Raw genomic sequence first — 25,529 nt, 5'->3', positions numbered from 1 at the left:
TTGTTTTATTGCTTAAGGTATTACAAAGAGTATTACATATGTCTCCTTTTTTTTCCCTGCCCTTGACAATCCCCTGGCCTCCCCTACCCTCCAGTGTCTTATGTCCATTGGTTATGCTTATATGCATGGATACAAGTCCTTCGGTTGATTCTTCATTGGCTCTTCTTGATGGGAGTGTGGGAGGGGAGGAGGGTATTTGGTACAGAAAAGAGTGCCTGAGCTTGGGACCCTTCTGCTACTTTACAGTGAATCCCAAGGGCAAGTTGCTTAGCTTAATTATTTAATAGAATTCATAATACGTATGTTGAGAGGAAGAAAATATTTCATGCCCATAACATATGTTAGGCGTTCAGCAAACATGTGTTTCCTTTTGAATAGATAATCTCATTTCCAACCTCAGATCAAACTACATTATCTTGATACCCTCACAGTATGGGTGCATTGAGTTATGCTTTAATGTTACACCCTCATTTTTTAACCATTACTGCAATTAGTGATTTCATGGAATTTGTTTCTGAGTGTTCTGTGAACATGAGAACAAGGAATGGACAATTTCAGCCACTCTCCTATGTGTGACTTGCTGTGAGAAAATTTGTTGAGAATTGAGTGCTCAGAAGTACTATGTGTCCTTTGAGGGATTGCCATGCTTCCTCCTTCTGGTAAGACAGTTGTGCAATTTATTGTGTTTCTTATTTTGTCTTGGCTCCCAGGAAACTCAGAGTTAAATGGAAGCTCAGAGCTAAATTGACACTCAATCACAACATATTTTCCTTTGTCTTTGAAATATATTTATGTCTTGATTGTAAATAAGATTTCTATTTAAATATGAAAACCCCATTACATCTTTTACTTTAAGAAGAGCATGGAAGTATAGGCATATCGGTAGCCACAACTCCTCAGATATCCTGTGGGTAGATGTCATACTTATTGTAGCAACTAGACATTACAGTTTTCAGTTCATAAATCAAAACACGGTGCTAATGAGCACTCATATTCTTTCCCTGGAGTTGCATAAAACAATGGTATCTTTAGTCCATTGAGGCTGAGCATTCCATTCCATTCATTCATTCACTCATTCATAAAGCATCTCTTTGCTCACTTCCATATGATAGGTCCAATTCAAAGAGCATCCTCAATATTGAACTTCTCATTCTGACAGCACTCCCTCACTTATGGTATCTTTAGTCCATTGAGGCTGAGCATTCCATTCATTCATTTCTTCATTCATTCATAAAGCAACTCTTTGCTCACCTCTATATGATAGGTCCATTTCAAGGAGCATCCTCAGTAGTGGACTGCTCATTCTGACAGCACTCCCTCACTCACACCTCTATCTTTCCAAAGAAAAAGTGTTTTTCAACTTTGGTGCCTCCACATATTCCCCATAAGCTGTGAGGTGTCCGGCACCAGAACTGTGACTAACTCAGGTGGCAACTGCTTCACTCCCTTGCTCCCTCCCTCCGATGCCCATCCCCGCTTCCCAAGTGTGCACACACAGATCTTAGTTCCAGAGGGGGCTGGCGATACTCTACTGCTGGGTCTCTGGCCTATGGCTTGTGAACCATTTATATGCTTCCTTGTTGGTTTGGGAGTTTCAAAGTGAAAGAAGAAGTGCTACAGTAGAAAGATTTTGAGACGGATGCAGAATATTTCCTCAATATTTTAAAATAATTTTATAAATTTAACAAAAAGAATTTTCTGACAAAGTCTGAACTAGCTACAATAAAATGAGCCAGTTACACATAATATGGTATTAGAAAGCTAGCTTTGGAGTCAAACTGCCTAAATTTGAATCCCACTATCCCTAATCACTAGCTATGTGACCTTCATCTTTAGCTTCTTCATCTGTAAAATGGGCACATTTGTAACATGGTTATTGTGAGGATTAAAAGAGATGATCTTTGTCAAACACTTCCTATAAAAGCACCATTGGTATGTGTTTCATAAACATCAGTTGTCATCATAGCACCACTATGGGCCTTGCTACGATGCAGGCATGATATTAGCTCCTCCTAACCAAGTCATTGGTGAAAGCCACGGCCAACAGTGCTAGAGCTTGGCTTGTCCTACTCCAGTTTAGATCTTCTTTCTTTTCTTTAGAGAAATAGTGTTTACAACATCTGCTGATCCACTTTCCTGGCCCACAGCCACCCTGCTGGTCTGTGGTTGATGGGCCACGTCTTGCTTCTACTCCTCTTACCTCCAGTGTTTGAATGCGCCGTCCTTAATGCATACGACTGTTATCAATCATGTTTATGGAGCGATATCAGTTTCCTCCTTGTTTTTCTTTCTTCTCTCTCTCTGTCTCTATTTTATTTTTGGCCATTTCATTCCCAAGTCAGTAAAGCGCCGGAGCTGTGACTCTCCAATAGAGTAGTGAGGCGCTCCTGTAAGTTTCCTACTGGCTGTAGAGACGCCATGGTCTCTGAGCTATTGCGGTGGGAGCAGTTCCTCCAGCTTCCCGTACTTTGGGTAGGAAAAGAGTGACGTGGGCTGTGCGCCGCCTGGAAGACCCTCCATTCCTGAGCAGCCGCTTCCTCCAGAGCTGCTATGTCCCCCGCTGTCCCGTGGACCTCTGACCGCCGGAGTGAAGCTGAATGTTGTTTGTCTGGGTCTCCGTGGCGCCAAGGTTTAATGTCTGTGATCATTTACATGTGGGTTACAGCAGCAGCCGCCGACTTGTTTTTCTGATTTACTGTAAGAGTCCTGCACATGGCCTACTCTTCATTTTCAGGCCCTTATTTTTAGATATAATTGTGAGAAAACAGCCGGACCTTCGACATGAGACTTTCGTTTCCTTGGCCCCAGTTTCTGCTGTTGCTACTCAAGGGTTCTTGTGAGTGTATTCTTCCTCTCTCACTATCCTCCGGAATTTATTCTCTTCACTTGGTCATTTAGAACCCAGAAATCCACAGCCGGTGGGTGAGAAATCTCACCACACACAAAAGTTAGCATTATGATAATAATAGGTACAGTGCACAGTTGTCACCCCAGCTCTCAGCCAAGGTCCTTGTGCCCCGTTCTGAAACCACCCTGCCTTCCCTTCATGTGGCACTGATCCCTTTCTGAGCCATTCTCAGTTCTCCGGCTCAGCTAGGGTGACCAGCCATTCTAATTTGTCTCAGAGTCAGAGGTTTCCACAATATGAACACTCAGTAAAAAACCAGGAAAGTCACCCTGACCCCAGTGCTCTATATTTGAGAAAACCAGGTATCTTGAGAAAATAATGCCATCATTGTGGTAGGTGCTCTATATATCTACTGAGTTAAATTTCCAGTGAGGTCACACAGTTTAACGTGGGAAAAAAAAGAGTGCAATTATGGGGAAACTTTAAAACCTTATATTGGGGTGTTTTTTTCAAACCCCAACTCAGAAGTTCTTTCTTTTGAGATATATATATAATTGATTTCAGAGAGGAAGGGAGAGGGAAATAGAAACATCAATGATGAGATAGAATCATTGATTGCATTGATTCGCTGCCTCCTGCACACCCCACCACACTGAGGATCGAGCCCACAACTTGGGCATGTGCCCTGACCAGGAATTAAACCATGATCTTCTGGTTCATAGGTCAATGTTCAACCATTGAGCAACACCGGCTGAACCAGAAGTCCTTTCAAATTCTTTCTTTAGCCTACCTGAATCTGACATGTTAATGACAGACTGAATCTGTGCTTATGACATTTTTTATTCTTGTTCATACTGGAAGGATTGGGAGCCACACCTGTCAGTCACATGGCAGGGAATTTCTTTTCAGAATCACACAAAAACCCCTGCCCTGTGGAATCTATATCTGACTCCTAGGTTTGCCATTCTGCTTTCTGGATTTCTTTTTTCAACTCTACCACTCCCTCCCCATCACCATGGTCACCACCACTCATCTCCTCCTGGAAGACTTCCTGGATTGCCCAGGTAGAATTAATCTCTCCTTCTGTGGAATTATGCCACGTGGCTCATTTTTCTTCCACTCTGATTGACACATTTATCAAACACCTACTGTGCACTGGGCACTGTACTAATGTAAGAAGATTAAAAAGATCAAGCTCTTAACCTCAAGCAGCTCACAGTCTCATTGAAGAGACGCTCAGAGGGAAGTGGAGCTCTCCCACTGAAGATAATCAATTCCTAAGTGACACCATTGCAATTATGACACTTAAAAAGCTGACACAGGGTTTGTTCTGTAACTAAAGTTTTTTTTTTGGTTTGTTTTTTGTTTTTGCCTCCCGGGAGCTATAGACTATTCTGCTTAATGGCCAATAGAGGGCGTCCACAGACAATGTACAGTAGTTGTATTACTACTGATCAACTTGTTTGGTTTCCATTGTTTCCAGAAAGTCCTGGATTTCACCAGTCTCTGGCCAGCACAAAGTTATCCCATATCTCATCCTTCTGTGGCCTGAAATGCCCAGGGTTATGATGAAAGTGAGTGATGATTTAGTCATCTTTGTGTCTTTACAGATAAAAAGTGAGGTTCCAGATAAAAAGTGTTTCTTGAATGAAGACACACCCCTCCCCCTCAACTCCACTTAGCTAAGAAGCCAAACTGAGTGTAGGGGGATGGGATGTCCTTAAGAACACCACCCTTGAAGTCAGATAAACCTGGATTTGATTTCCAGCTCAGCCTTTAATCACCTCTTTGAATTTGGGAAAGTAATTAATCTCTCTGTACCTGTTTTCTCATCTGAAAAACAAGTAGTCCTGCCACTTTATAATGTTGTTATAAGAATCAAGTAATGTGTGTACAAGTCACTTAACATCGTGCCCGGCCACCAATTATTGTTTTATTATTGGTAGTATTTCTCCTTTAATGGCCCCATCTCCAATAATACGTCCTCCAACCAGCTCAGCCACTCATACTCATAAGTAAACCATGTCATCCCTATAATTGTACCATCTCTGAAATCTTCTTTTCAGGCTTCCCACGCTGTGACTGCCACACCCTATGAGCCCAGCTCACCCACTCAGCAATTCTCTGATCTCAACGAGCTACTGCTCCCATGGTTCTGTGACTTTTTTACTACCAGTCATCCATTACATCCCCTTTAGCGTAGATTCCTAATTCCGGCATTGTAGAAATACTGAACAAACACCCTCAAATCTCCCGCCCCTCTCTCCTACTGTCTAATCACATGGGAAAACCCCTAAACCTTTTTAAACAATGGTCCACCTTCTCAGTGCCTGTACCTGGGCAGCTGAGCATGGCTGGGGAACATGAGATAAACGAGTCACCTGGATTCACTTAAATTTGTGACCGAACATATTAGGTAGACAAGCATACTACGCCTACCTAGTAAATTTACTTTCCTTTTCCCCAATACTTACTTTTCTTTCTCTCCTCGAGGCCTTACCACCTCCTCCCACCAACACTCTCACTTTTATATTTCATAAAGAAAACATATGTTCAAATGAATGAGAACCCCCTCATTTTACTGCCACCAAGTCCTTTCACCTACCCACATCTTCACCTCCAGTACTACCCGTAGCCCTGGGCAATGAGGGCCCCCATCCAGAGACCCTGATCTTATAGGGTCCAGCTTCTGCTGTATTCCTCCTCACGGGGTGAGGTGTCTGGCCAGGGGAATGTGCCCACATGTAGCCTGGATCCTGCTTGCCTTCTAGACCACTTGGGACTGTGATATGCCCTGGAGGCCAGAGATGTTCCCAGGGCCCACACAAATGTTTCACTGGGTCCCTCTAAATTCTTCTCTTTAACAAATTCTTTTCTTCAACATCTTTAGTATCCAGGGAGCTCCTAACTCAGGTGCAAGGCAGCTTTACTCAAGAAATACAAATACTAAGGTTCTACATCAGTGTTGTCATATGGTCAGTTGGTATAAGTGGGTAGCTGAGGTAAGTGGTGAGGAGCAGCATGGAAAGGGGGAAATGAGGAAAGACGAAGGGAGTAAGACAGAGGCACCCAGATGGAAGGATCTGTCAAAAGGAGAAGGGAAAAGTGGAGAGTGTGAGTGTGAGGTGAGTGGAAGAGAGAAGCCTCCATATGGTTGAGTGGGAAAACATCCCATGGGTTCCCTAGTCCACAGTCTTTTTCTGATCCAGTCTTCCTGGCTGGGGCCAATAGGATGCTGACACCTAACTGAGAAATTCCTAGAATTGCTTCTTGTTTCTGAAATGCAGGTCCTAGCCAGCCAAGTGACTGCATCCTGTTCCTTGATGTGTAAATGAAGCTGCCCATGGCCACCAGATGGCAGCACATCAGCCAGAGCTGGGGTGGTTTGGTTGGGGCAGCCAGACCTCTGGAGCGGCCACTGGCAAGCTGAGCAGGTTCATGCTACCATTTCATCAGCTTCAAAATAACTTGACATGTGTGTACAGTGGATGATTGCATTTGGGACTCTGCTTATTGTGTTGGGCAGTGATTTACTGCACTTTCTATGATCTCACTTGGTTCTTATAACAGGCAGGCAGAAAAATGACCTTCCGCATCCTCTCAGCTCAAAGGGGGTAAAACTTGGACCTGCCAAAAAGAAGAAAAACTTATTAACGTGCATGAAATCAGCCATGCAAATTGTGGAACATAGTCATGGTTTTGTTTGTTCTGTAGCAAAGATTGCAAACTGTTCTGCAAGATCAGAAGCGGGGAAACGACAGATTAATAATTCCTTTTCAAGGAGAGACCTGCTATTTCTCCTTTCAGGTGACTTGAGGCCCATGGCCCTTTGTTTAGCAGTAGGCTTCTAGAAGAGAGGTGGCGCTATTGTCACTTTTTTGGATGAATATAACAGGGCTCCTTGGGGCTGTTTCACCAGCTCTTGCTCTCAGAGGACTCCCAGTCTCCATGGTTGGCCACAGGCGTGGCCTTTGTAACCTTGACACTTTGGACGGTGTTGACTGGAGCAGGGTGGGCAGATGACTCAAGATGCATCTATCTTGTTTTCTCTCAGTCTGAAGTCCATAGAGAATGGGTGTTTGGAACTGAGCCCTGCAAGTTGTAGGGCACTAACAGGATGGCCCTTGAGCTCTGGTAAGAGCTCATCACTAGCGAAATCTACCTTGATTTTTACCTCTGAAGCCATGTTATTTTTCTCAACATTTCTTAGATTTTTTGAAATAATATGCTATCCTTAAATAATTGTACACACATGCACATGCTTTATCTATCTATCTACCTATCGATAGATATGTATGTGTCTATATTTATATCAGGGTTTCTCAACCTCAGTATTATTGCCATTTGGGGCCAGACAATACTTTGTTGTCTGGGGCTTCTCTGTGTATCGTAGGCTGTTTAGCAGCATCCCTGGATTCCACTCAATTAATGTCAGTAGCAGCCCTCTCACTTGTGACAAATAAAAATATCTCCAGACATTGCCAAATGTCCCCTAGGGGATAAAAACCATCTGTCTGTCTATCATCTATCTATCTATCTATCTATCTATCTATCATCTATCTATCTATCATCTATCTATCTATCTAATATTATAAAAGGCTAATATGCAAATTGACCAAACTGCAGAATGACCAGTCACTATGATATTCACTGATAACCAGGGGACAGATGCTCAATGCAGGAGCTGCCCTCTGGTGGTCAGTGCGCTACCACAGGGGGAGTGCCACTCAGCCAGAAGCCAGGCTCACAGTTGGCTAGCACAGCAGTGGCACAGCACTAAGGATGTCCAACTGCTGGCTTAGGCCCGCTCCCCATGGTCCTAAACCATCAGTCAGACATTCCCTGAGGGCTCCCAGACTGTGAGAGGATGCAGGCCAGGTTGAGAGACCCTCCCCCAGAGACCCCCACTCCTCCCAAGTGCATGAATTTCGTGCACCAGGCCTCTATCTATATTAAATCAGCTTGACTCAGAATCTGGCATGAATTTCGTGCACCAGGCCTCTAGTCTATCTATATTAAATCAGCTTGACTCAGAATCTTTTTCTTGCAGCCAAAAATTTGTTGACTAAGACAATGATAAAGCATGGAGAAATTATGTGAATACAGCAAGTTAGCAGCATAACCGAGACTGGATAGCAGGTCTCCTGGACACTACCCAGTGGGCTTCCTACTACTTTCCCCAAGAGAATTCCTTTGCAAGGTCTTTAAACCCACTATCTTGCCAACATTGTGCTATCCCTTATGCTAAAACCAGTACCACTGGAATTAACAGATTGTGTGTGTGGAATGAAACATCCCTTGCTCTAGTCTCTTATTTGTCTGGGACACCACAGTGAATAATCTGTGTGAGGAGCACGGTTGGACGTTTTTCACAGGAATGTGGGCTTGTTGCTGGGGATGGCAGGCCTGGCCTTCCCTAACATCCAGGAAAGGGACAAGCTAAATGTAGGGGCACAGATACCAACTCTGTTATCCTGTTCCCTTACAACTTGGGGAGATTTAGCTTGGTATGTTGGTCTTCCCACATTTCCATGATTTTTGAGGCCATACACCTCACTCAAGTCACCGGGAAGTGGTAGATATCACTTGTTTTCCATTCAGAACTTGCATTAGCTATGGAAACTTCTGAAGGTCAGGACAGGGTGAGAATATCAGACGATTCTGTGTAACAAATGTGAGCAGATGAAAAAGATTGTTTTGAAATCGAATAAAATGTGTTCATTTTGGTCTGCAGTTATGAGTTTGGCAAATGCACAGTCGTGTGATAACCACCACAACCAAGATACTGAACAGTTTCATCTCTTTTTTTTTGTTAACCTCCCTTCACCAGTCGCAGTCCTGGGTAACCACCCATCTGTTCTTCATCCCTCTCGTTTTGCTATTTCCAAAATGTCATATAAACGAAATCATACAGTATGTAGCCTTTGGAGTCTGATTTATTTCACTCAGCAGAATGCATTTGAGATTCACCCATGTTATTGCTTAAATACACACATTTTTGTCCTTTTTATTAGTCCCTACTGTCCCATTGCATGGATGTAGCCCTTCATCAGTTGAAAGACTTCGGGGTTGATTCTAATTGTTGGAAATTATGAATAAGCTGCTATAAATATGTGATCACAGGTGTGAACATAAAGTCTCATTTCTCATGGGTATATTTTGAGGAGTGGGACGTCTGGGTCATATGTTTAACATTGTAAGAAATTGCCAAATTGTTTTCCAAAGCAGCTGTACTATTCTGTGCTCCCACCAGCCATGTACGACAGTTCCAGCTGCTTCTCATCCTTACCAGGCCTTGAGATTGTTGCTTTGTCTTTAAATTTTATTTTAGTGATCCTAAAATGCTTGCAGTGGTGTCTCATTGTGGTCTTACTTATTGTCTTCCTGCTGACTAATCACATTGAGCATCTTTTCACTAATTGAAGTGTCTATTCAAATATTCTGCCTGTCTTTAAAATCGGTTTGTTTTCTTATTGTTGAGCTTTGAGAATGCTTTAGATATTCTGGATATAATTCCCTTGGCCACATAAGTGATTGAAAATATTTTCTCCCAATCTGTGTGTGGCTTACTTTCACTCTCTTAGTGCCTTTCACAGAGCAAAAACTTCTTATTTTGATGAAGCCCAATGTCACATTTTTCTCTCATAGACTGCACGTTTGATGTCAAGGGCTGTTTTCCAGAATCCCAACCCAGGATAGTGTGTAGATATCAATATGTTTCATAAGTGGTAAAGACTCTTTGATCCTCTCATTCAGCCTCTGCAATGGTTTGCAAACATGTTCTTTCGTTTTTCCTCTGCAGCTCTGCCCATGTGAACACACCCACACACTTCAGCATTACAAACACAGATTTCCTGTGTCACTGTGAACCTCAGCCCTCCCTTCCCAGGCCTCCTCCCAAAGATCACAAAAGTCACATTTTCCAAAGCATTTTTTTTTTATTGTGCAGGGGAAAGTGCTGGGAGACTAGAATAGTCAGTGCTACTTTTATAGTTGAACACTCTCAATCCTCTGTTGCAAACTTATGCAAGTAGGAAAGGCATTCTGGAAGCCCATCTCCTCAAAAATACATTCGTACAGCAAAACTCGAGCTATGTATCAACGGAACTTAATGTTCAAGTCAATTAATTTGCTATGTTTTTCTATTTGTATTTTGAAACTACCTTCCCATATATTAAAAGGAAGAGATGTTTTCAGGGACTGCTCTTAAGCCCGGATATAGCCTCCTCCCACTTCTCTTGGTTTGAAGTCAGCCATATCATAGTCGGTACAATAAAATAATGCTAGGAAAGAGGAGAGAGGGCAAGGGTGGAGTTGAAGGAGAATAAATGGTTCATCCCTGAGCACACAAAGTAAATCCTTTCTTCCATTTTTTAAAATTGATGTTAAAATATTATGAATTCTTTCCTAAATGTACCCACGACAGTTTGTTATGAGACATATCAATTATTTTGTTGGGTGAATCTCTATTTAGTGCATGTTTGGAGTTTAGTAACACTGTCCCCTTAAAGCAAAACCCACCCAAACATTGCAATTAGTTTTCACCTGGAAAAGGTCTCTTATGCCATAAGATGTGCCAGGTCAGAGGTCCTTGAAAATGGAAGTGAATCCTGGTGTCTCAGTGTCAGTCACAAAGTCATTCGTTCATGGTTCCCTTCTCCCACTTCCTGTTTGTCTGTCTGAGCTTCCTGCTTCTTCAGCTTCTGCATCCAGGACTTCAGTGTTTTAGTTCATCCTTCATTGACCATCGGCTGAAAGCAAACACATGGGTAAAGAAAAAAGAAAGGGGAGTAACATTCTTCTAGTTCTTCCATGGGCAGCAAGAGAGTTGGTGTAGAGGCGCGAGAGCCGTCAAGGCATATCAGGGCCAGGCCTGTGTCTGACCAAGAAAGCCCAAGTTGGATAGAGACACTTTGGTTGCTCACAGATGCATGCAGACTAAATCCTAACATTTCTGTGAGAACCTTGGGTGATAAAAGGGAAACCCCCAAGCCATTTCCCCCCCCAGACAGCTGATAACGTTTGACAGCTTAGACGAGGAGGCAGGATGTCAGCGGCAGAATCACAGGGGAAATTCTGCCTTCTGCAAAGCCTCACCCATGTACTGCAAAACGTAGCCTGCAATGAACAGAAACACCGGTAAACAACATACTTTTCTGACAAAGTCAATTCTCAATAATGTCCCACAAGTCAGCAGTTCTAAGCACGACATTGCTGTTGATTTTTTTCTATGTATGTTTCCTAAATTTTAGAATGATTCCTTTTGTCAAACCATAAAAACTTTCAACAGCATTGCAAAATGTCACAGGGATAGAAATTTTCACACATTCCACAATTCTCAATTATATGAGATAGTAGAAATGTCAGAAACTTTTTGCTGTGCCATTTTTTATTTCTTTGAAGTGTCTCACCTGTACATCATTTTTCCTTGCACTGCTAAAATACCAAACACTTGAGCTGATTCCTAAGAACTTATGATTCTTCTACTTTTCAGTAGTTGAATTTTCAGGGACGTAGAGTACTCTCTCAATTCCCTCCTGCTGGTTAGAGACACATTCTTTACCACCTAAGGAAGTATTCTTAATAATTCGTTTTCTGATATAAATCAATGTTGAACTTTATCACTGCTTCCACTGTGGGTTCCTTTGTGTGTGTGGCAGCTAAATAGATATAGTTCTTGATCTTCCTTATTATTGCTTTATTGTGGTAGAATTTAAATGCCATAAATTATTTTGTTTTATGTGTGCAATTCAATGATTTTTAGTAAATTTATAACATATAGCATCAGTACAATGCAGTGTCTTTGTTGTTAATCCTCAACCCATGATATTTTTTCCATTGGTTTTTAGAAAGAGTGGAAGAAAGGGAAGTAGGGAGAGAGAGAGAGAGAGAGAGAGAGAGAGAGAGAGAGAGAGAGAGAGAAACATTAATGTGAGAGATACATATCAATTGGCTACCTTCTGCATACACCCCAACTGGGACCAGGGATCGAATCTGCAACCTAGGTACATGCCCTCACCAGGAATTGAACCTGAGACCATTTGGTCTGCAGGCTGGCTCTAACTATGAGAAACACCATCCCAGGGCAGTCCAGTGCAGTTTTAAAACAGCTTTACCACCCCCAGAAGGTTGCCTCCTGCCATTTCCAGTCAATCCTTGCTCTCACCCTCAGCCCAGGCAACCACTCATCTGCTTTCTGTCCCTAGAGGATTGCCATTTGTGGGTATGTTTTATACATGGACTCATAATACGTTGTCTTTTGCATTCAGCTTCCTTCTCTTCGCATAACGTTTTTGAGGTTCACCATGTGTAGCATGTGTCAGTACCTCATTCCTTTTTATTCTGGGGTGGTGTTGCACAGCCTGGCGATCCTGTATTGTGTTTACCATCCACCAGCTGATGGAGCCTGGACTGTTTCCAGTTTGACCATTATGAATACCCCTGCAGGGGACATTTGCATGGAAGTTTTGTGGACGTGTGTCTCACTTCCCACGGATAGATTCCTAGACGTGGAATGGCTGGGTGGCATGGTAAGCTTATGGGTAATGTTTTAAGAACCGTCCAGTTTAAAGAGAGTAGCTCCTCCTCTGTTCAGGGAGCTTCTTTTTCTCCTATCCCTTTCCCTCATCAGTGCAGGGCCTCAGTTTAGGAGCCAGCAAGACAGGGCCACCATTGATTTCCCTGGCGGGACTCTGGGCACCGGGGTGCACTGGCAGTCACATGCCCCAGCCAGGCCTCTGTTCTGTGAGCACTTCCGGAAGTGGCTCTTGGGGTCTCCACCTGTCCCCCGCCTCCAGCAGTGATGCTCTTTTCTGGATGTTGGTGCAGAATCTTTATGGAACATTCTAGCCCCTGTTCTGAGGCAGCTGTTCCCTATACAGTATATACTGAATTGTGGGTTGGTTAGCTTTTCTGTCAGGTCAGATGCCCACCACCTGCATCTTACAGAAATCCTCCCAAGAGATAGCACACAGATAGCATCCTTCCTTACTTGTACTTTCATTTTCCATTTTTCTTTCATTATCACTGAAGTAATTCTTTGGTTATTGCAATGGATATTTGGAAATGGAACTGTTACACCATGAGGTCAAACCGCATGGAATTCCAAGTGGTTCTTCCTTCCTGAGCACTCTTAGAGTAACCTCCTTTCATGCTCCCTTGGCATTCCCGCTGTCCTTTCTTCTTAGCCCCAAAGAACATGGTCAGGCTCTATAGTTTCTGGGATATCTTGGCTGACAGCTCCAAGCTGTACTGGTCCTTTCCTTCCCAGAGTGCTTTTTCCTTTATATTCTTTCCCAAATAATGAACCCCTCATCTGCTGCCCTTTCTCTACTTGTATACTCTGCATACATTATGGTACTGGTAGAACTGTTAGTATGCAAAAAATATAAGAGTTGGGGGGCTGAGAAGGATCTTAGCAAGCATCTTTGTCAACAACCTCATTTTATATATGTATAAACTTTGTTAACAACAACAAGAATAATAAGCAAATCTATACCTACTTTACATGTCGTAAAGGACACATATATTGTCTCTTGCTGGTACAATGTCCCATCGGGCACAGAAGGGTGATTTGTCCAAGGTGACAGAGCTAGCTCTCGAAATGCTCAATTTCAAAATTTTTGGAATTTGCTTTGGTTTAGATTCTGTAAATTCTTCCTAACACTGGGACGGATTCCTCTCAGTGATTTCATCTTTATTGACCCACTTTAAGTCTTAAAATGTGTAGATTGGGAAACTCATCCTTCAGGTCATTGAAGAGAAAACTGACATAGAGCATTTACAAATAACTTCTTTTTAAAAAAATTAAAAAATGACAGCAAATAGGAGACAGAAAAATGAGCCACAATCCAACATCTCTGGAAAATAACCAGTCTTATGTGAATCTTGCCATTTTGTTTTTCTGTGCTATACCTCATGTGTATCTATGCTTTTCCTATGTCACAATGTGTGTGTATAACATGTATTTTTTTTTAACAAAATGTACTTACTCTATATGTTCTATTTTGGAAGAAACAATTTTTAACTTTACTCATAAATTCAATGTGTTCCCATGAATTTAAAGCATTTACTTTAAGGCTACATAGTATTTTACTTTATGATATAGCATACTTCATTCAACCGACTCTGTGTTATTGGACATTTAGTTGTATACATTTTTTACTGCAGTGAATACATTTGTAAATAAACTTAATATACAAATATTATTGTTTTAACTAAATTATTAGAAGACATCCTTGATTAAAAGGCCATGGATGCATTTGCTGTTTTGATATGTAAAATCTGGTTTAGAGTTGGAGAGATCTATCCAGAAGGTGGTGGCTCTGTGATATTTGGGAGTTCAGGTATTACCCCAGAATAAATAGGCCACACAGCCTATTGAGCTGTCGGTCCTTGAGTAATAGTTACAGTGACTTTTGTCTTTCTACTTCCCACCCTGCATTTTTAAGGGGACTGCAAAGGGGATCTTCTTTAACCTAATATTAAAACTCACAAACACTCTAACCAGAAACTTATCAAACCATCTTGTTTAATCAAAGTCATCCAGAGTATGTATTTTGCAAAATCAACTTTTCTTAATCAATTAAAGGAATGCATCTCTAGAGGCATATGTTTTTGGTGTAGAAATGGAGTCCTGCATCAGGTGGCAAATTAAGTTTGATGCATTGCACCTACAATAGGATTACTACACAAAGCTGTTGGCTGACATATGTTTTAAAGGTCAATAAAAAAATTTAGAGTTGAATATGTGTTCAAGATGGTTTATTTCCATCCTTTTATTTTACAAATGAGGAAATGAAGGTTCAAAAGGGCCCAGAGAATTGCACAGCTGGCTTATGTCTGAGCTAGAACTTGAACCTGGGTCTCTTGATGCCTAATCAGATACACCTTTCACTGCACCATACTGCCTGCCCCTCTACCACAGGGCCAGGGGAGCTGTCAAGTGTTGATGATTGTGTTACATTGGTAGACTGTGGCCTATCAGTTCCTCCAACTTTTGCCACTGCAAACACTGATAACCAGTCACTCCATTCTTCTAGTGAGCCTGTACTAGGCCTCAGATGCCCCAATGTTACTCCCAGTCAAAAGGAATTGTCATTTGAGACAAAGCCTTCCCGGCAACCACTCTTTTTCAAAGTGGGGCTGTCCACTCCTCTTTCTCAGACACACACACACACACACACACACACACACACACACACACACACCATCAACATCACTAACTGAAGAAAAGTTGGCTTTACAGGAAATACTATCCATAACTGGAAACATCAGGAGTCCCTCGGTTCTTCCCCTTCATTAACTGATAAAATGACAGTGCAGGGGAAATGGACGGGCAGGGTCTGTTCCGGAGGGAATGTGTACGTGTGTGGTACAGCATCTGCATAGTATCATTCTGCTGTGCTCGGAGAAGTCACTAACAGGTCTGGAAATGCAGGCCTGGGAAAACGAGCAAGTTGAAGTTCAGGGTGATAGCTGATGTGTGAAAAAAAAAGCCTAGTAGAATCTTGAAAAAGAGTGTTTTTATTATATACATATTTCAAACCGCAACACAGAGAATAAGTATAATGAACCTCCATGTGTATCTTTTACTGAAATTCAATAATTGTCAAGGTTTTGTCACATTTGCTTTATCTATCCCTTTCTTTGCTGAGATGTTTTTAAGCAAATCCCAGGCACTCTGTTTTTATTCCTCACGCTTGAGTATACATCTTTAAAAATATGAACATTTAATTTTTTTAACAGTTATTGGTGGAGAGAGCTCCATGTCTCCACTGGTTGCTACTGGGAGTGGGCTCTTTGCGATATCCCAAGAAAAGGAATTTTCTGAGATTCGCACGGGAAGATAAGATATCGTAGGAAGCTTTATTTCTGTGGAATCAACCCCCTGAGTTTCCAAGGTCCCATAGAAGTCCCATTTTGCTTTCAGTAGAGCTAAAATCAAAGTCAGTGTCCAGAGTCTCTGGACTATGGTGGGTATAATCCAATCCAGCATCAGGCTAGTTTAGTGTGTGTTTCCTGCTGCAGTCCATCAGTCCATTGCATTTAGGGCCTGAAGGGTCACATGGCTATGGAGGAAACATGGGCAAATGCAGGAAGCAGGAGCAAAAGCAAAGGAACCAGAGAGCCAAGAGCCAAGAGTCACAAGAGAGCTCCTTTGAGGGGTTTTGTAGTCCCAAATTTTCATGGGTTTGCACTGGCCTTGCCTACTCTAGCCAATTCACGGTTCCCCAGGCTTGACTGATAGGCAAGTATCTTACCTATGTCATCTCGATTCACTGTGCATATGCCCATCTTCCCCTTTGTCCAGCCCCTTCCCCCAGTGTTTAGCAGGGAATGGGCTGGTGGTTCCCTGGGGAGTGTGAATTTGCAGCTTCCAGGTGAAGGTGCCCAAATGACACACTTATAATGTCGGCCTTCCCTTTGCTTTTTTCCTATTATTAATAACTGCCTAATTACAGTGCTATCACAGCTGCATTGCCTGATCACACTTACCAAAACTAATTAATAATTTATTGGTATCATATTCTCTATCCATAACCTATTGTGTTAATATTCAATAGACTATTTTTATCAGGTTGTAGAATAAGAGAATCATATATGACTTGCATGCCAGGCCCATCCCACTGCAAGAATTGTTCCTGGTTCACATTCTTAGTGAAATTACAAGGTTAAAGATCACTATTTCTGAAAACCAGTGAAGGCCCCAAGAGTGACATAGTCAAGGCTGAGTGCTTGATCATCAATACTAGTCCTTGAGCATTGCCAGGGCTGAATTGCTGCTGTGGCTGCTGGGGCCACGGAATTCATTTGACTCTATAAAATACAAATACGTTAAGTACAAATATTAGTGACTGAGCAAAACCTCTGACCTAGAACAAACGACTGGCTTTGACAATGAAAAGGTTAGTACCTCTAATGCCCTCTTGCTTTAGCACACCATGTTGCTGCAGAGCACAACGTCCCATAGTCTTGCGTGATGCCAAGGCCTTCCTTATGTGGCTGTCTGGGAAGGCTGTTAGCTTGATACACAGTTAAACAGCCACATCGTCTACAACAATTGCCAAATCTCCACTTCTCCTTGTGCCGAGGAATAGGCAGCCCCCGCAGTGCTTAGGAGGAAGCAGTCACAATTCTGTAAGCTTCTTGTTATTATACTTGGCTTCCTGTTATGCAAAAATAGGCAGAGGGGGCTGTGAAGTGTTGCAACTGATAGAGCCATACACCCACAAGAAGCAACTGCGCTGGAAATTCCTGTGAAACACACAAGCACACCAGAGGGGTGGCCCTGAAAGGCATCCAGTCAAGCGAATTTGCCAGAGGGCAAAAGACTTTGCAAGCCTAAGAAGAAACAGAAAACCAATTCTCTCTCTCCCTTCCTCCAGGTCTCCACCCCCACCTTCTCTTTTTCTTCTCTCTCTCTCTCTCTCTCTCTCTCTCTCTCTCTCTCTCTCCTTCCTATTGCTACCGTTGCCACATTTTTGCCTCTTCCTGCAAAAGACATAGCCATGTATGCTAAGTCCCTTTCCAAAGCAGAATTTGCTCTTTTGGGTTGAAATGCTCGCTTGTCAAACAGTGAAGGACATTTCTACAAGCGATAGAACATGGGGAAATTAAACCTGCTCAATTCCTGCAAATGGTAGCAGGCAGCCAGGGAACAACTTTTAGATCTTTTTTTTTAATGAGGGTATGTAAATTTGTTTCCCCTGTGAGAGTGCTGAAAAACCCCGTGTGATTGAATTGCAGGTGCACACACAGAGCAAGTCCCTTTGCTGTCCTCAGTCACAGCGTGTTGCCTTTGACATGGGCCAGAGTTTTCCCTATACCAACATTAAAAATGAAACTTAGAAATAAAAAAAAAATCTAGGAGAGTAATCACAGGATAAATTCATTCTGAACTCTACATGCCAGGTTTTGAAAGTGGAAAGATATTAAAAGTTCCCCATTCAGGAGGGTGATTTATCATGGAGGGCTGAGGGGGATAAGGGGGGTAGAGAAAGCAAGATGCGAGTTTCTGAAGTTAGAAGACCTAATTTTCTCCTATGTGGGCCATCTTCCCTGTGTTATAATTGGACAGAGTGTCTGCATGTGTGTGGTGTATGTGGGGATTGTGTGTGTGCGTGTGCATGTGTGTGTGCGTGCTTGTGTGTGTGCAGGATGTAGGCAACGGTGTAGGTATCCCTGTTTATCAGGGAGGCAGTGATGTCGTGTCTGCTACTTCACACATCTCCCAGCAGCTCCCTTCTCAGCTGGGGTGGGGCGTGGGCTGTGAGCTGGCTGTGAGGGCTGGGCCCACCTCAGGTTGGTTCCATGTTCCTTTCTCCCATGCCTTGGCCACACTGGGCTTTGGTCAGAATCCTTAAATCTCTTCAAATGAGCTTGGGCAGAGGGCTGGTAAGACACAGCAGGACTGCCTAATATGTCTATTTCCTGTTGGGGCGTCAGCACAGCCTCACGATGCACTTGAGGTTTCAGTGCCATTACGTTGTCACTTTTTGTTCCAAGGCCAGCTGAGCCTTGCAGAGCACACATTGGATGGAAAAAAAATAACATAAATTTGTTTATGCATAATATTAAGGCAAAATGGGTGGAGGCTGAGGCAGGTGCCTCATGTGATGGGTTAGGAAGAATGGCTTTGTTCCCTTCCCAGATGAAGAGGGGTGTCGTCTCTCCTTCACTTCACTCTACTGTCTAACCCTGTGAATTATTATACACTGATTCTCAATGCCAGTGCCTCTCCCCATCACTAGAATACATGCTTCTCCAGGGGCTGCGTGGATATTGGACTTTGAAATCAGATTTCTAGCCGTGTAACTGGGGCAGACCATCTCACTTCTCTGAGCTTCAGTTGCTCGTCCATAGCATGGGGATGACAGTACAGTGCTTACCATAAAGCATTCGAGTGAGCATTAAATGAAATGAGACTTATAAAGTGTTTGTATTAAACATGTCACTATTGATATGGACTGTTATTACATCAGGAATGACATCTTCTACTGGCCACCCTGCTGAGGGGGCAATTGTGAACATATCTAGAAATTTCACAATTAGGTAAACTGGCCAATATTTGTTGCCAATATAAAATGCCCGATAGTGGCTCACATTTCATTCTAAAATGTTCATCTGATTCACCCAGCAAATATGTACTGGGCACCTTCAATTGGCCAGATGCGCTTCTAGGAGGTGTGGTTACACTGGTGAAGAAAAATATATAAAAGCCCCTGCCACTGGGAACCCACTTCCTGATGGTTGAGCTTCCATTCTACACTTTCATCAGTGGTACTCTTTTCTCGTTCTACCAGATAAACTAGATGCTCACCTCTCCTTAACACTTTGTAATCAATGACTTGATTGCTAATCCCACTTTTTTACTCAAGGCAAGTATGACATCATGAAATGGGCTGCAATTGAGGCAACCATGGCAACAGGGAGTGGTGGACTGCATTTTTGTGTGCCAGATGCACAGTAAATATTTGAAACCCCGTATAAGTCTCGGGTTCACTAATTTAGATGGTTTCTTGTATTTTTAAAACCATGCCCTCCCTGTGCATAAGAAGTGCCCAATACATTTTTCTGATTGATTAGGGATAAGAAAGATGAGTTTCTTTGTTAAAGGGAACCCATGCTATATATGTTTTATTTGAACATTATTTTCTCTCTGTGTAATGTGCCCACACATCTTTTCTGTCTTCTATCAAAGTTTATCTCCATAGTCTCAAGTTAAAAATGCTTCCCTCGCCCAGCTGGTAAGGCTCTGTGGTTGAGTTTCAACCCATGCACCAAGAGTCACGGGTTTGATTTCCGGTCAGGGCACATGCCTGGGTTGTGGGCTCGATCCCCAGTGCAGCGCATGCAGAAGGCAGCAGGTCAATGTTGATGTTTTTCTCTCATTGATGTTTCTATCTCTCCCTCTCCCTTCCTCACTCTCTAAAATAAATAAAAACATATATTTTTAAAAAATGCTTCCCTCAATGCTCAAGTCCTCTGTGCTCATCCTTTCTTTTGGTTTCAGAACATCTATTGTGTTACTTTTCCGATCTGAGATTTTCATGTCACTCAAATCTCCTGGCTTTTGCTTGCACCTCTTTTTCTCCCTAACCTCTTTCTTAATCCACAGGCTTTACCTATCAGAACCAGAACTCTGGGAAGTCTAAAGCCTTCAGTCCACCCTCACATTTCATCATGGCCAGAACCAGGCTCCCTACCTGTTCATACCCTCCTGGTTCTCTGGCTTCCTTCCCTGCTTCCATGAGCAGGTCTCCTATGTCTATGAGCTCCTCGGGGGCAGGGTTGTGTCCGGTTGATCTTATGTCCCAGAACCTGCCACAGTTCCTGGTCCATGCCAAGTGCTTAGCCAATGTGCATCACATGAGTGGATAGAGAAGGCTACCTTATCTGAGCCACTCAAACTACAATCTCACAAATTCTTTGCCTCCCAATCTTCCTTGTTCAGACAGTTGCTGAGGTCTGGTGGCCTGCCTCACAGCTGTCTCTCTTATTCTTTCCTTTCCTACTGCCACCATCCTAATTCAGGTCTCTGGATTTGCACCTGAAATATTGTACAATGTCCAGCTAGTCTTCTCTTTTGCTCTCTCTCTCTCTCCTTTCTTCATCCCCTCCCTCTTTCATTTCTTCTTCCTTTTCCCTCATTTAGCATAAAATCGAGCCCCCCCCCTCTCTCTCTCTCTCTATATATATATATACACTAATAAAAGAGAAACATGGTAATTGGCGAGGCGGGGAACGTTGGAGTCTGCAGCAAGCAAGCCTCGTGCTCGCTTCAGTGCCTGGCTGCCGGCCGCCATCTTGGCTGACAGTTAATTTGCATATACTCACTGATTAGCCAATGAAAAGGGTAGCGGTCGTACGCCAATTACCATGTTTCTCTTTTATTAGTGTAGATATATGGCTTATATGCAAAGTGTCCCCTTGGGAGTTTGACCAGGAGACCAGGAGTTTGATTGCTCATTATGACGTTAGCTGACTACCGGGGGGTGGCTCGGAACGAAGAAAGGCCCAGGCCGGCAGCCAGAAGGCCCTGATCAGCCCTGATCACCAGACAGGCCTAAGGATCCTACCCATTTATGAATTTCATGCACTGGGCCTCTAGTACTATAAGAATAGTGCTAATAATAATAGCTTCCACTTATAACAGCTATGTTTTAAGAAGCAGACATTGGCTAAAGCCTGTCCACTCATCATTATTAATATTTACAGATTAGCCACCTCTCAAGGTATATATTATTATCACAATTTCACAGAGAAGGAAGCAAACCCCCAGAGATAGAACATGACTCACCCAGGGCTGTGTATGTAAAAGCATGTGCCCTATTTCACCCTGCCTTCTCTTTGTCAGGAACTGTGGTAGGTGCTGGGGAATACAAGGATGAGCGAGGCCAAAGCATCAAGACAGAGTCCCTGTTTTCTTATAGTGGAGAGGGAGGGCATTAAGAAAAATGATCAGGCAGGAAGGTAAGTGCTTTGATGGGCACACGACCCAGTTAAGAAGGAATGGAGCCCAGGAACTAACTGAGTCTGGCTGGGCTGAGAAGGCTTCTCATAGGAGGTGTGGCCTGAACTAAATCTTAAAAGATGAATGAGAGCTTTCCAAGAGGTAAAATTAGTGGTGGATGGGCATGGATGGGGAGAATATTCCAGCAAAGGGAATAGCATTTTGTCATGGATGAAGTGTGGGCTGGTATTCAGGAAGAACAGGGAATGCAGTAGGAAAACCACCACGGACTCTGAACCCCATGGGAGGGAGTTCAGCCTCCATCTTTTAGGAAAAAGATGTTGGAGGGTCATCTGAGGCTTTTAGGCAGGAGAGTGACATGGCCATATTTGGGTTTTAGTGGGACCATGTCATGATGTCGTCAATGGACTAGAGGTGGGTCTGGTAGGAGGAGACAGGTCAGAGAACTATTGTAGAAATCCAAGGAGAGGACAGAAGGGCCAAAAAAGCCAGGTCAGGTTAGTGGGGAAGGCCCCGTGTTTAGTAATGATGACACTCAGATTCAGAGAAGTGCTGACTGATAGAACTTTCTGTGATGATGGACATGCCGTCTATGTTGTACACCACTCTAGCCAGGAGCCACAGCGGAATACTGAGCACTTGAAATGCGGCTGGTGTGACTGAGGAACTGAATTTAGTTTCTTAGTTCATTTTCATGGACATAGGCACTCATGGCAAGTGGCTACTGTACTGAAAGCACAGTGCGAGGGGCTGTTCTTTCTCTCTCTACTCCAGTAAGGGTGAGTTGCTGACTTCACGAGGCCCTCATTTCCCCCTGGTACAGAGTGTTCTGTAAACGCTTAGCAAGTGCCTTCCTCCTCGCCTCCCTGGTCTGCCTGCAGCCCCCTCTCCAGCCCACAGCCTGGTTCAGAAATCCCTTCTGAAGGCCTGGGAGCATGCACACAATGTGCAAGGACTGGCTCCCAAGCGAAGCTTATCACAGTTATTATTTTCATTATGAGAAATAGCTCCATAAATAGTAACAGATTTCTTTGTTTACTTTGTCCAGGAACAAGTCACACCCACAAAGAGAGACTGTTCAAAGGAACTAATAGGAAAGGTTAGTTAAAACTAAGTGAAACTCAAGGCCCAGCAGGCTTTCGTCCTTGATATTTAAATCATTTCATGATATGCCTGGCTGATGAGCAACGCTGAGGACTGAGGTGGGAGATGACCCTGACACAGGACAGAAAGTTCCCCTGCTTAGTTACTGGAGTCCCGCCCTGTCATCTCCCCCATGTTGGGGCCTCAGCAGTGCAGAGGTTTGCACTGAGCCATCCACACCCTAACTTGTAACACATGACCCATGACCACAGTCACACCGCCCACGTTGGAGACTGTCATAGGCACTCCAGAAACACGGTGCATGTATGGGTGGACAGCGTTGTATCTGGAATATAAAAGATGGTTAGTCAAGGCCTTGACAATATGCAGGCAGACAGGTGGCTGTCTACTTGTTACGAGGGGCATCTAATCCCCTCCTGGCTGAGTCTAAGAACATCAGATTCGCATACCTCCTCCTGCCTTTGCCAGGCCATTCTGCAATGCACAGACGCTTCCAGAGGGAGGTTTGGGGTTTTGTTTGTTTGTTTTTGTGGTTGTTGCTTTTGCCACAACAGAGCATAAACAATTTCTCAGAACTAACCATAGAATAATATCCCAGCAACTGAGTTCTTCTGTGCGGAGTTAATTCTCTTCAGTCTACAGTGTTTTATTGGCTTCTGTGCCCCCATCCCACTTCTTCGGTGCTGTTGGAGACCTTGAGGTTCTCCTGTCTCCTGTGGTGGTTCCAACGATTTCTGTGGCTCTCTGGGAGGAGCCCATGAAGCTTGAGTCCTCATAATCACCAGGTGGTACCTGTCTGTTTTCCTCCTCTCTTGTGCTGGCTCCTCATGGTGACATGATCATCCAGAAGCCAAGTGAAGACTCCAAATTATGCCCCTGCTAGGAGGGGGCCTCCCTCACCCTTCCTCCCAAGTCTAATGTTGCTTCAGCTGCATAGTGACAAAAGTCACACTGGGTTAGGCCACACAGAGGTGAAGAGAATCACCCAGCATCTTCGACAACGCCTTAGTTTTCCCTATGAGTGTGTGTGTGTGTGTGTGTGCGAACCACTTTTCATTTCTCCCTACTATCTACTCTCTTTCAAGGTCAGATATGAGTCTTTACAAGTTACAGTCTCAGAGCTAGAGAGCCACAGAGCTGTATGCAGTTCTTCAGTTCCCTCCTCCACATTGTATTCCTGCTGAAACCCTCCTACGGTTCCTTCAGATCTTTTACACAGCCTTCACGTAAGGGACCAGCCCCATGTCTGTTCTGTGGGTTACAGATGTAAGATCTGGAAGATAGCAGCTAACTAAGGAGCAAGAATCTGAGAAGAATTTTAACTGGGGTTCCAAGACTCACAGATGCAAAGCCATGCTGCTACATTGTCATCAAAATGTCAAATTGCTTTTTACTGCAGTTGAGTATATGCACTCATCTGATGATGTCTGTCCAGAAGGAGGTTGTTGAATCAAGTATGTCTTGTCGCTTGTGTACAACATAGTATGACCTCTCCAGTCCCTGGTGGGAGGTAAGGGGTGACTGCCAGCTGGTATATGACAAGAACACAGACCCCTAGTGAGGGTCAAGGGAGCCCAGTTAGGGCAGAGTCCTCATCAGACAGCAATACAGGATTGAAAGGCGACATGTGGATAGGATGATAACTCTGGATACAGTTGGAGTCAGTGGGAGAAAGATTCTCTTTGATGAGTGTCATTGAGTGGGAGAGAACAGGTCAGAGAACTATTGTAGAAATCCAAGGAGAGGACAGAAGGGCCAAAAAAGCTGCCGGACAGGCCTAGAATGAGATAGAGAGAAAGGAATCAAAAGCAATGGGAAAAGCTGGCGGACTGCGTGCGCGCTGGGCCGCGGGCTCTCCCCTCCTCCTCGGGCTCCTTTCGGCCGGCCTTGGCCTGGGCGGGAGCAGGCAGCTCTCTGGGTCACAGGGGAATTTTCTCTGATACAGATCTGGACCCTTGAAAGATTCTCTTTCAAATACAACTTTGGTATTTGAAAGTATGCCATGAACATAAATAAAGCTCGAAGACCACAGGCCTAGAATGAGATAGAGAGAAAGGAATCAAAAGCAATGGGAAAAGTTGTCAATTCGGTGCATTAGCGATAGGGATGAAGGAAGAGAGAAAGCTTGCCGATGGAGTGGCTTTTTGAAATGAAGGGGAAGTTTAGGGAGCTCTCAAAGCTGATCTCCATCCTTGAAGTAGGAAGTAAAGTCACCTGTTGATAAAAATGAGTAACATATGCTGCCTTGAACCAGGGACTGTGCTAAGTGGTTGATATATGTAAGCTTGTTTAATCTCTATAACAACTCCATAGAGTAGGGACTATTATTATCCTGTCTTAACCAGGGAGGAAACTGAGGCACAGAGAAGTTGCAGAATGGACTCAGGGTGAAAGGAAGCACTGGTCTCTAACCAGGTGAGAGGCAACTAGGGGAGAGTGGAGTTGGCTTAGTTCAGTCGTGGCTGTTCTGGGAACCCACAAAAGCTGAATAAAAGCATGGTGAGACGGAGACTTCCTCCAGCAAGGAGAGGAATGGAGACACTGGGGACTGGCAAGTGTGGAACACAGTTCAAGGTCAAGGAGATGAGGAGCTCCAAGGTGGTTTCAAGGGCACTGTTAAACTGTCTGGGAAAGGAGATAGGTGAGGCTCAGGACATGCTGAAACGGGGCCACAGGCATGGTGATCCCCCCTCATTCCCCGTGGAGGAAAGAAAAGGAGAGAGTTGTTCTGGATGGAGTTACTGTGCAGACAAGCTGTGGACATCGGGTCCTGTTCCAATGGCAGGCAGAGCTCTTACGCAAAAACAAAAGCCAGCAACACAATACAGTGGATTAGAGGGCTTGGATTCAAATTCTGCTTCTGTGTTCTGCTGGCAGATCCATTTTCCTTTCAAACACTTGTGTGCTCTCAGCCACATGGGAGGGACAACTGGACTGAGAAGCAAGAACGCAGCTATGGGAGGCCCTTGGTCCAGTAGAAAAGGCTGCCAACGCTCTCAGTGAGCAGGGGACAGAATGGCACTCAATGACATTCATCAGGAAAATTCAGGAGGTGCCAGCTTCCTGCATGCGGGCTGTGTGGACAGGGCCCTGGGTTTTGGC

At 43.8% G+C, this 25,529-nt stretch overlaps 1 protein-coding gene across 2 annotated transcripts in view; it reads left to right on the top strand.

The window, feature by feature from the left end:
• LOC102249510 (rho GTPase-activating protein 25) overlaps nucleotides 1-25,529 on the top strand; it is a 49,071-nt gene that overhangs the window by 6,914 nt on the left and 16,628 nt on the right. Inside the window, exon 2 of one of the 2 annotated variants that reach the window (XM_014532088.1) lies at nucleotides 15,288-15,297. The exons of the other annotated variant lie outside the window; for it this stretch is intronic. The gene's annotated coding sequence lies outside the window, so the exon portion shown is untranslated. The remainder of the gene's footprint in view (nucleotides 1-15,287; nucleotides 15,298-25,529) is intronic. 2 annotated transcript variants of the gene reach the window in all.

The sequence above is a fragment of the Myotis brandtii genome, unplaced genomic scaffold (assembly GCF_000412655.1).
Source record: "Myotis brandtii unplaced genomic scaffold, ASM41265v1 scaffold84, whole genome shotgun sequence".
NCBI classification, from domain to species: domain Eukaryota; kingdom Metazoa; phylum Chordata; class Mammalia; order Chiroptera; family Vespertilionidae; genus Myotis; species Myotis brandtii.
Note: the sequence above shows the minus strand (reverse complement) of the source record. Positions and strands in the feature narration are given on the sequence as shown.